This window comes from Balearica regulorum, chromosome 2 (genome assembly GCF_011004875.1).
Source record: "Balearica regulorum gibbericeps isolate bBalReg1 chromosome 2, bBalReg1.pri, whole genome shotgun sequence".
Lineage (NCBI taxonomy): Eukaryota > Metazoa > Chordata > Aves > Gruiformes > Gruidae > Balearica > Balearica regulorum.
The window spans coordinates 101976278-101988633 of record NC_046185.1 but is presented as its reverse complement, the minus strand read 5'-3'; the positions used below and the strand labels follow the sequence as shown (position 1 = coordinate 101988633).

The following is a 12356-nucleotide window of genomic DNA, read 5'->3' as shown; positions in this document are numbered from 1 at the left end:
ATAATGCTGCCTGAGGCTGGCAGTCCTACAATGCAAGGGAAAGAGTCAAGATTACTATGATCAAACTCCTTCCATCCTCACATTCCCCATTAGAGACAGGAGACCCCTCAAGGATCAGACTATCGCCCTGAGTAGTGGCTCAACCCTTCACATCGCTTGCTCGAGTGGAAAGGGACCATACCCCAGCCATCAACAGCCCACAGAGATACTACTGAGTGAGATAAGCCCCTGCCAGCAGCCCCTCTCTGCTCTCCCCAACTCCTGGACAGAGATGCAGCTTGGAGACAAGACAGTGAGGTCTATGTGCAGCTGAAGAGAGTCACTCTGGAAATCCTCCCTTTCTGCCAGGAATCATTAAAAGCAGTTTGTACTAGTTGTGGAAAATGTACATGCTCTTCTGGAGCAATGAGATGCATCAGCTGGGCATTGCTGGCTGTCAGGCTTTGTTCCAGAATAACTATCTACATGATACACCCCCCACCCCCCCACCTTCCTTTGCGCCAAGCAAAGTTTTGGGGCAGAAGATTGCGTGAAATGCATCAGAAACCATGGTTTCCTTCATAAATACCATCATCGCCTCCTAAAAGAACTAGAACTAGACTAATTCTAACTAGAATTATTTTTCAAGAAAAAAAAAAATCATTTGTAGGCCAGGGACTAAAGTACTACCATGAACTAGGTCAATCCTGTCCTTTGTTACTGTTCCAAAAGTACAATAACAGCAGGAACAAGGGTCAGGGTGGAATAATCATTTGTTAACAATTTTAATAGTAAAGCTTTTTTTTTTTTTTATAGTAAAGCTTATTGGTTTTCCCTATGGATTCTTATCGTTATTATGGTGAAATTAAGCATTTTTGCTCCAAGTGAACTCTTGTTAATCCTTTTATTTAGGTTCAGAGCTACAGTACATGACCCTGCAAGAACATTCATCTACAGTCACAGCTGGAGCTGCAGACTCACTGGCTTGAAGGAATTAATTTCTTTGCAAGGCAGAAGCAACTGAAAGGCCAAAGGCTTATCTACAAGAAAATCTGAATTTCACCAACTCATACAAAGAACAGAACAGAAACAAAACATATAATCAGACCCCTCATCAAAAAGCAGATGTGAGAAGAACTCTGGCACATTGGAGAAATACATTTTAGGGGGAAAAAAAATCTAAAGATCTATCATAGCACAAAATAAGCTTTAGTTCTTAAAAAAAAAATCTGAATTTTAAAACCAGATTAAATTCAGCTCCAATGAACTGCCGTCAAGAGAGCACTCAGACTTAACAGTGCTCAACCCCAGCCACCGGGCCTTTCTAGTATCTCATACCTTTGACAGTCACTTGACCACTTGCAAGATTTATCTAAAGCCAGCTGTAACAGTACCAAGTGAAAAGCCTGTTCTTGCTTCAGCTTTGTTGTCAGCTTCTCCGTTCATTTTCTCCTATATATGTAAATAACAATAAAAAAGTGTGAAGAATGCCAGAAAGTCAGATTGTGTGGGCGTAACACAAAAGTTTGCCACAAACAAAAAAAATAACACAAAGCAGAACTGTGGCCATCAGGTCACCAGGTATAGAAGGATATTAAAACAACTCATGATCAGGCAGAGCTTAAAGCATGAGTTGCAATGTGCACTCAGAAGCTAAAATCTGGATCTTCCACTCCTGATGGTTTTCAAGAAAATACTTCAAAGGCCATTTTTTAATTGTTTAATAGTTTGATTTTCTCAATATTAAAAAAGAAAATTCCTCAGGCAGTGTTCAAATTTAACACTTCTTACAACAAGCCTTAGATAAGTACTCACTAGATGCATCACATTGCTGTTTTGCACAGAATGCATTTAGAGACTTGATCATGCGTGTGTACATTCATCGCCTTTTTAATAATATTAAAGTTTGACCCATTAAACTGATCAGAAACATTTGTACATCAACAAACATTCACAGCAATTTATTTTGAGTGCATTGCACTGAAATGATTACTTATGTTTTTAAGAGCTGACCATCCCTGACACTTTTGAGACTTCAATATCTTGAATTTTTCAAATCATTGCTTTCCTAATCAAGGAGTAAAGGGACATAAAAGCTTCATTTAATGAAAACAATTTAGAAGCAGATTTTTTTGCAAGGATAATCTAAGCACAGAAAAGCTAGGGTATTTTTAATTCTTGCCCACATTTTAATTTTCATTTTCATCTTGCTTACATTTTCAAAAGAGATTTGCGGCATATTCTATATGAGAAAATATTACAGCCACACTAGAACTCTTTCAAATCTCTCTCTGAAATGCATAAGCAGCTCTTTACTAGAATTATTAAATAAGTAGCAACTGTCAAAAAAAAAGGCACTAAATAAATTTCAATTAATCTCATTTAGATCTAGGATTTTTATCCATCAGAAGTGAAAATATATTTAAATAAATCATACCAATTATGGAGCATTGTCCCTTTGCCATTTCACTATCCATTTATTTTATCCTACTAGTCCATTTAGCATAGCTGCCCTTAACACTGTGTTCCCAAAGAGACCCAACTTGAAGATTCAGGTCAGACTTCACTGATTAAAATTATTCTATCACATTGGCATAGGGCATCCACTAAGGAATCCAAATGCAGGAAAGAGCAAGTGCTGTTCAGCCTTTGGAGGTTTCCCTGATGATATTTGCTTGGATGAGGACAAGATCTCAGTAGGAAAGGCCAAAGGGAGCACAGAGCCCCTCTGCAGTAGTGCTGGAGAGGGGGCTGGAGCTGCCAAAGCTCCACAGATCCTTCCTCCCACTACACAGTTAGGTTAATTTTAAGTACTACTTGCTAAACAGCTTTTTCCTTAAAATATATCTATCAATATAAATTCATATTAAACTAACATTGCTATGCATATTGCTATCATCACCTGATAAAGAATGATGCAGTAATGGTGTTCTGATGTTTTTCCTCATCTAGTTTTTCTTAATAGGTGCCAATTCCCCAAAAGGAGCGAATTGCCTGAGCTGGGGACCCACCAGGTTACACAGATTAGAGCGGTCTTTGAAGATGAGCTATGCCAACAGTGCTCACAAGTTGATAAGGATGTGAGCAATCAAACCAGAACTTTATACAGAAATATTAAGGATCCCCAGCAGTAACCTGGCTGACGTAGTTGCATCACATTGCCAAAGCCAGAAAACTCGATCTATGTTTCTTTCCAAAGTACCAAAATAACAAACAGTCTTCAAATTAAAAGCTGACTTAATTCACTTACAAAAGTTATCATGAGCTGTAATGACATCACCTCCCCCTCCTTTTTAATCTTGTTCTTTTCATTATCATTATCCCAGGTGGCTCTCAGGAAGTCCCTGCAAACTAGTCACTATTATGAAGATGGCCTATTTTAATCACAGTCCCTTGACAAGAACAGCTAATTATCTAACTTTTCTGTCTGAACTACCAGATGGCTTTAGTTCTATACTTAACTCGCTTTTAGTTTTCAGTAAGTAGTGACATTTGCATATTAGAAAATGTCTAGGATGACACAGAACAGAAATAATACCAGTACCAACACCAGTACCTCAGATACAGGCAGAATAGAATCATACCTACTGCATTTTTCCACTAAAGTCAAGTCACTTAAGATGGCAGGTATCTTTCACATTTTCTTTTCCTATTGACCCCTTTTGCTGACAGACCAACCCCTTCACACCGCCTTCTCCTCTGAATTCCAGACCTCCTAGTGCTGGGAGGCAGAGCTGAAACCGGGGGGTGGGGGGGGTGCTGTAGGTTTTTGTTGTTATTGGTTGGGGTTTTTGTTTAAAAAGTACTAACATCCATTTTAAGGAAAGCAAGGGACAGCTCCCCTGTGTTGTTCCAGCCCACCCCTTTGAGACTGTCACATTCCTCCTCCTCCTCCTGAGAGTCCAGTTTTGGGTGCACCTACCCACCTGAGACAGCAGGAAGCACGCCTGCGCTGCGTGCCATGGTCCTGCACACCTCGGTGCTGAGTGCTCGGAAAGCATCTGAGCGCGGCGTCTCATGGGACTATACAAACGCTCAAGCTTGGGGAGACAGTACTGCAAGACTGTCATCATTCACGGTGCTATTAGCAAGTACAGCTTGTGTGTGTACCAAAGCAGCCAAATTTCAGCTAGTTCCAGAAACAAGAGTGTAGATGGGGTTTGAGAGTATCCATTTCCACACAGCATGGTGCACTGCAAAGACATAAAACAGCAGGAGAATCTGGCTTGAGCGCACTGTGTGCAGCATTTACCCCTGGTGTATACTAGGAAAATACAGCTACCTCTGACTAAAGACAGTGGAGATCAAACAAAAACAAGTCAAGGCCGAAGATCACCCAAGTGAAAGAGTTTTGTGCACAGACATAGGACATTATATTTCAGGCAGGCAAAAACCAACGGATGTTAACCATAGCAAACGTATCCCTTACAAGTCATGCTCATAAAAATATATAGGCATTTCCATCTTATATCCTTCTCACTATACTTAACATTCCAGAGTTTAACACATATACATATTCTACACTGCCAAAAATCTTTTTTCCAAAAAAAAAAATAGCAGCAGTGCAAATATTGACTTGTATTTTTTCCTATGGGTTACAATTCTTGTGAATAACTGTAACCAAAGATGTTGCAATACTCACTACAAAATAATTGAAGAACCCAGACTTGAGAAAAATTCCCATGTCCATGACAGCACAGAATGAGTTATAACTTCATTTCTTTAAAAAAAAAAAAAAAAAAAGTCTGTTGTCTTGATACAGAAACAAATGGAAAAACAACAAGAGATAGGGAAGAAACATATTCAAACTCCTAAAAGGGTACCACAAGAAATGGCAAATAAGATGCCAAACAGTAAATTGTATTATTTTTTGTCTGTGTATCTTTAGACAGGCAGTCACTTCTCTAAACCTTCTCTAAAAGGTTTAGGATGTATTTCAAGATCAAAGAAAATGCCTTCATAATCAGAAAACCAACTTTTAGTCATAATAACACTAAGAACATAAATGCTTAATTAAATTATACTGGTAGCAAATTCAGAGGCAGAATTGTTGCCTTTTTTAAAAGATAGTGTTCTAATCCCTGATAAAATCAGTTACTTCAGTGAAGAACTAGAAACAACAACATTATCATATTACCATAGTTTACACTATAGCAAGTATCATCAGATAAGTGTCCTTTGGTACCATCAGAGCAACACAAGGATGCCTAAGCATAAGTAATAATCAGAGGTTTCTTGGTTTTACAGCAGTGACTCTCAGGCTGGGCAGTAGGAAAGAAAGGCCAACTGAACACCTGCCACTATAGAGACAAATCTGATTTTTGCTAGTGTAATGGCCATCACAGCTTCCATTTGTAAGGCTTCTCATCTCTGAATGATGCTCATTGTAGTCTGACAAACTTTACAGAGTTCTCAGGTTTGTTTTCCAAAACTGCTTTGATCTCCTTATCCCCTAGTGGAAATTATATCAGTCTCATTTTCTGCCACTATAGTCCAACTGAAGCTAGTTCTTGGAACAAGTACTCCAATAGAAACCCAAAACAAGTAAGAAATTCTGCTGCCCCCCTGCCCCCCCTTTAACATTTGCCTGAAGGTATTTATGTAGGATTTAGAAAAGCAAATGGAACTGTAATTTACATCCATAGCATTAATCTTCCAACAACCAACACTGTACTATCTATTTTTAGTAATCTGGAGAGTTTTTGGAGCTGACTTAAGAGTCAGTGCTGAGCATAAGAGGTCTTGGGAAGCTGACTTGAGTAGGACTTGTAATGACAATCTCTACTTATATTTCACAGAGCCCTAGATCCTCCTGAAATGGAAAACAAGAGTAACTATTGCCAAGAAAACTAAGTTTGCTTGATTTTTCCCATGTAGTGCTGTTTAACATTCAGTTAACCAGCTTGGGTTCTGACCAGTTTGTAACACTGCTACCACTCCTTAGTTTCACTGAATCAGTGGGGAGTGACTACAAGTTATAATTTAAAATGAAGTTTCCTAAATTGGTCAGCTTATCACATAGTCATTTGGCCAAAAAGCAGCAGCATAGATGACACAGAGGAGTCCCTAGCTACATCCCAACACCAGGACAGGCCAAGACCCCTGTCTTTTCCATACATTCTGGTTTTCACAGACTTAGATGGAGCTCAACACCACCCCTAACTGGGTTAGGCCACTGGGGTGCTTGGCAGCACGCCCCTGATGGCAAACTGAGACACTGCGTGCATGGATATCCTGTAACTTCAACTCCCCACTCAAACAAAACGCTCCTTTACTACAAAAGCAATGTAAAGTTCAACCTAGTAATGAACATAAAGAACACAAGCAATAATGCCTACATAGGCAAATACTGGCAAAGGGTAACAATTTCAAAGAAGTGACTCAAGTACACTGAGTCCTCCTGAGTCATTCATCTGTGGGATTTCTGCTCCATGGTGACTCTGAAGGAAAGTCTTGACTATCCCACAGTATCTCCTTATGCATATGTATGCTGCCTGTGTCCATCCCACAAGCTGAATCACTTCCTGTGTGCAACCTCATTAATTGGAAGCATCTTAAACGAAAACAGAGGGGGCAGGGATCTTAAAAAAAAATTACAGCTAGAAAACACTCTGGTAAGATTTTCTTGACCAAGACCACCAGATATTTCAAACGGATAACACCACTAACAGCATATATAAGGTGCCATATGTTAATACTAAACATTTCCTTCCTTTCTTCATGAAAGGAGTCAATTGATTGAATGGGACAGAAATAATTTCTTCCTTTTATTTTCATCCATCCTTACTACATATCAGTGCACAATTCTTCAAGTGCCAATAGCCTGACATGGTATATAAAGGCCTGTGTTCCTGCAGACATCCATAATATCACGTTAGAATTCTGATTTACAACCATATCTTAACATCATCTAATAAAATGACTAACATGGGTGATATACAACAAAATCACAAGCCCTCCAGATACAGACCAGCCTGGGCAAGCCACATGAGTGAGTTATCTTTAGTACTGGAAGGAACTGATGAGGTAATTCCTTCAATAACTTATCAAAAAAAATATACAGCTTTAAATCCTAACTCACACTTTATTCCACATAGCAGCAGGAGGGTCTTACTAATTGGAATCTGCAGAACATATGGACTGGAATACATCCCATCATCCAGCACCTCAAACTACATACATTAAGTCGCTAAGCTTTAGCACACTATTTACAATTTGCTTTATGAACGTATCACTATATTTTACATTACTGAAGTGTACGTGTAAAGAAAAAAAGGAAGCTTTATTGATGGCAACTAACACAAACATCAAAGACATGTAGTGCAAAGAAATCCATGACTATACTGTCTTTCCATTGAAGCTAAGCAAGAATGGTCGCTCTATGATCCCCTTTTTATATAAAACAGATTCAGATTTTTTTTTCTTGCCTTCCCATTTCCTGACTGCATCTTTGTGTAAGGAAGCCTGTGAGCCTTTGAAGCCTCCACCCAAAACAAACATGAATCTTTATAACTCTTGCAATCTTCTGCTTTTTGGCCACCCAGTGAGAATCTAACAGGATCCCTTGTTTGAAGGCCACCATGGAATAATACCAGCAGGGGAAAAGAAAAAGAAGATGAGGTCCAAATATAATCATTACATGATATTTTTTCTAATGAAATATAAAGCTGCTTTAATCTAAACAATATGTTAAGATCTTTATTATTCATCTTTGAAGAAAGGGCAATATTCATCAATTTAGCAGACTGAAACCAAAACAAGCAGAAAGGCATTTTCAGTGTTTAGACAAGAATTCTAGAAAAGTGACATATCTCAGATAAATGGGCTGTACTATCCTCATTTTGACACCTCTCCTAAAAGGGGACTTACTTTGGAGACATACCAACCTGCAACCGACATGGCTTGTTTTAAGACCAAGTCACATCACCCAGAGCATGCTGTACACAGAGCCAAGATGTTGAAACCCCAGAGAAGCAAGACCAAGCATGGAGGAGCGGCTGCCTGAAGCTTCTGGAATCTCAGAAATGCTTTTTGGGAAGCAACTCTCACCCCGGCCACCGTTTCTGGTGCAAGTGGAACAATATAGCAAGTGCCATTGTATAGGTGTCAATTCAGTACCAGAAGGATGTTTCCATACTATAATAGAGTATGCCTCCCCACAACCTTAAACTTCTTCACCCTTAATCACGCATGGATTTAGCAATACAGCTAAAAAGAGAGCAGCTACCCTCTTATCATAATCCAATACTGTGATGGGGTCCTATTTATCTCACCTGGTCATGATATACAACTTCATGGCCCCTTTTTATCTCCCCTCCATTCACATTTCTGTGTGCATTTTAATTTCTAGTTTGCAAGGAAGATTTCATTCTGAAGGATTCTAACGTGCAGTACAGGTTACTTTAAGGAAAACCTGGAGATACTTCCAGTTTAATTTCTTTTTTACTACAAAGTTATTCAACCCTAGGAAATCCTTCAAACAAAAGTTATACTTTCATGACTTTTCTTATTAAAAACAACCCATAACTTTCAGGTATTTCAAACTTTCACATGGAGTTGTTCTATAGTCATTTATCAACATTTATATTTATCATCCCAAAACTGTATTTCAAAATAATTTTTAAAAAAACACTCAGAAGTACACTACTATGGTATATCATGACAGCAGCTGCTTAATATTACAATCAGTAATTGCAAATGTAGAGATACTGCAATAAAGCTCATGCTGAAGCTCATAAGAGTTTCTCATAAGAGAAACAGGAAGAAACACTGATCAAGACATATGGATACATATCAATCTTACACTGGCAGCTTTGTCTTTTCTTCACATTTATATGAAAGCTGCAAAGCACGTTTCTGCCATTACCCTCAAAAAAAAAAAATGACAGCAGAAAAATAGATCAATACATGGGACTCTCTAGTCCACCTATAGCACTGCTCCCCAGCTCAAACTGCCAATATAATCAAGGAAAAATCAGGAGGGACATCACACAAAAAACCCACACCATATAAGTGGTCTAAAGCTTTTCAGAAAACTAAAGAAGGGCACGTTCCAAGAGGAAATACCCAAGATCGAGGCCTTTTAAAACAAACATTCTCCTTTTCTTACACCTTCTGATTTGATAGCATCTCTTCACAATATGAAATCCTTAGATCTCCATTTATTTACTGCAGCACTTGCATCCTAGGGCTGGGGTTTTGTTTTTAGAAAAACGTACCACAGATATACACATTAATCCTGTCCTCCAAAGGTCACAAGCAGAGCAGTACCGTGGAGAAAGCTCAGTTGCCTGCCCTGTTTTGTTCAAACTACTAGATTTTCACCTACAGAGAGTCTCTCACATATTTAAAAGCAGCAAAGTTCTGCTGTGAAAGCAGATCTAGGTCTCATGTCAGAAGGTATAGTGGCAGCATATATCCCAAAAGAATTGCAGAAGTGTCCATATAGTCTTTTAAGGTACAGAAATCCAACCTTCTTGAACAGAGGAGGAGAAATAGGCTGTTAGAGATACCATCTCTGCAATGAAACAGTATGATATGCACATACAATATAGGTCATGTCAAAAGTAGGATAAAGTAGTGATGTGAAATAGCTGCACAGAAATGAATGCTATAGTCAAAGAACATGTTTTGCAGATCAGAGCAATAAATATTTGATCCATAGTGACAACCCTATGCTATTTCTTTAAAATGTGAGAAGAACAATACTGGTATTTCAGGTCAGAAGGTTCTGGGTGTTAAATGAGCCAAAAGTAGGAAATTGCATGTAGGAAGTGTACTGCAATACCCTGATTCAAGTAGCCAACAATATCAGGATCCAGACTCTGAGTCCACTGACGGCAGGAAAGCGTGCATCTGCAAACTAAATCCAGGACCGCTCGTACATGCTAAAAGGTCAAAATACCATCTAGAGGAACAGTTCTCTGTGGGGTGCAAATAGGTTGCACCATCACTCAGTGCTACAGATCACTTGGTAGAATTATTCACACATTTAACAATAATATTCAAAGAATTATTAGAAAAATAAATAAGACTTGTATACAATTTAAGCATAAACATATCTTGAACTATACTATATTTCATAACACTTAGGGGTTTTTTGAAAATGACTATATTAATATATTTTTGTAAACACAGGCCATTGTAACAAGTAGTAAGTACCTCACTGTGTAGGCAGACATGGTACGAGGAAAACACTGCTGTCATCTTTTTTCCCTTACACCGTCTACCACTGCCATTCTCATGAAACCAGGCATTGCTCTGGCTTTAAGGCAGTGCGGCTCACAGTTCCCTAGGTAGCACACAGAAAGGGGAAAAACTTTCGTAACGGAAACATCTTGAATACATGTTAACTGCTGAGAATTTAAGAAAGATACTCAGAATTGCCAGTTTTCTTAAAACCAGAAAACACAGAATGTGTGCACAGCAAGGAAAGAAGGGGCTAAACTCATCTATTTCTCTATAAATCTTTTTTTTTTTTTAATTCTGTACAAAGAATGGGGAGTTCAGCCTGACCCACTTTGCTGCTGCCTCATCTTCCCTCCATCAAGCAGATCAAGTGAAAATAATCCCTCCTCAATGACAACATATTTTCTGTAGAGCAATACATCAGCTGAACGCACATCATCTCAATGAAGATATTTGATGGTCATCTTTCAAACTGAATCTCTTTTCTGCTACTGCCTTATGTAGCGCTTATATAGCTATGGGGTAGGGAAAATTATATATATACCATGAATAAGAAAGTCCTTATGTGAGGTTTTGGCTATTCTAAGGCATTCCTTCCCTTACCAGTAACTGGAACATAAAAAGTAATCCTCCTCCCCTGAAAATTTCCTTTTATTGGGATTTGTTTCAAATTCATCTAAAATAACAAAATCAACCAACACATCTAAAATAACTAAACTACCATTTACAAATGCAATCTGGCCATGGTCAAACATTTGGTATTTTTATTTGCAGAAGATCAAAAAGGACTTTCAGAGTAAAGCACTTTTTCAAAGGCCCTCGGTGCAAGCTCAATTTATTAAAACTCATCACTGACAACATTAATATATTCCTTTCTGTGAGATCCAGTTCTGCATTCCCCATAGAAAGTACATCAACCTCTTAAATAAGCAACCCATATAGGCTTGCTTCCAGCTGCTTGTAAGCAGATGAGACTGAAAATACTTCAAACCTGGAGGCTGGAACCAGCTGCTGTCTTTAAAAAGGCATTTGTTTCATCCTAACATCCTTGTCGATATGATAAAAATAAATATTCCCACAATTTGAAAAAGTCTTCTCCTCTCCTGAGTCACAGAAAAAGAATTAACCTTTTATTTGCAGGAAAGCATTCTCCAGTCTTAGAGACTAGGACAGTTACAGAAAAATTCGTAAGACATCAACAAAATTAATATGGATTATATGTGCAGCTCAAAAAAATAAGTAGTATGTCTTTGGTATTTCCAAAAACCTTCCTGAAATAGAAGTTGACCAGAACTTGTCTTCTGGGGTACGTAACATTGTGATAATGAAAGAAAGAAAAATAAATAAATAAATAAAGCTGTCTTACTTGAGATTCACAAAACACTGAACTTCTTTGTAAGTTAAATCTAGCCATCTTCTGTATCCCCATGCAGGATTTAAAAAGAGATCCTCTATGGAACATTCCATGTATTTTGACCACCAGAAACATTCATTTCTACCACCAGAAGTCGCCTAGCTATCAATACCAGGGGGTAGAAGTAAGTATTAATCCAACACCAAAGCACAGAAATCATTAAAAGAAAAAGAGCACAGGAAAGTGGCAGCTATGTCTCCTCCTGAAAGAGCTACCAGGGACCACTTTTCCAAAGTCTTGATGTCCTCGGGAATTTTCCCTCCCACTGACAAATAAGTACCAGGACTGTAGTAGACAGCGCTTGCTTACTTGGAAGAAAAAAAAAGAAAAAAAAAAAGGAAAAAAACAGCAATTATTCAGTGTGTTTTTAGCTGCTTTTTGCATGATTTGATCTCTGGCAAGAAGCCTAACAGCAGCTGCCACAGTGTGTCAGCTCCCCACAGACCTGAAGTGATCTATGGGATCACGGTTTGGGAATCTTCAGACCAGGTCATTAGGAAAAGCCATTAATAACGGAGTTACGAACCCCAGCCAGGGACGGCGTACAGCTTTAAGCAAAAACACTCTAATTAAAGCTATGTTTGCACTCCAGTTAAACACAGACATTTAATAAGCCTCACACAAGAGGGTCCTAAAGAAAAACATGCAGTAAATATTTATTTTAATTCAAATGCAGCCTGACTCAGTTTTGGGTAGGTCTCCCAGCCTCTGACTGCAATTCCCAGCCAGCAGCCGGGTCAGGGATCAGCAATGAGAACGGCCGAGCCCGGCGGCC

At 38.7% G+C, this 12356-nt stretch overlaps 1 long non-coding RNA gene across 7 annotated transcripts in view; it reads right to left on the bottom strand.

Annotated features, from left to right (window-relative positions):
• Nucleotides 1–12356, bottom strand: part of LOC142600477 (uncharacterized) — a 288877-nt gene that overhangs the window by 209866 nt on the left and 66655 nt on the right. Inside the window, exon 3 of one of the 7 annotated variants that reach the window (XR_012833975.1) lies at nt 3902–4172. The exons of 5 other annotated variants lie outside the window; for them this stretch is intronic. This is a non-coding gene — a long non-coding RNA (uncharacterized LOC142600477). The remainder of the gene's footprint in view (nt 1–3901; nt 4173–12356) is intronic. One more of the 7 variants, XR_012833976.1, reaches the window with a different exon arrangement.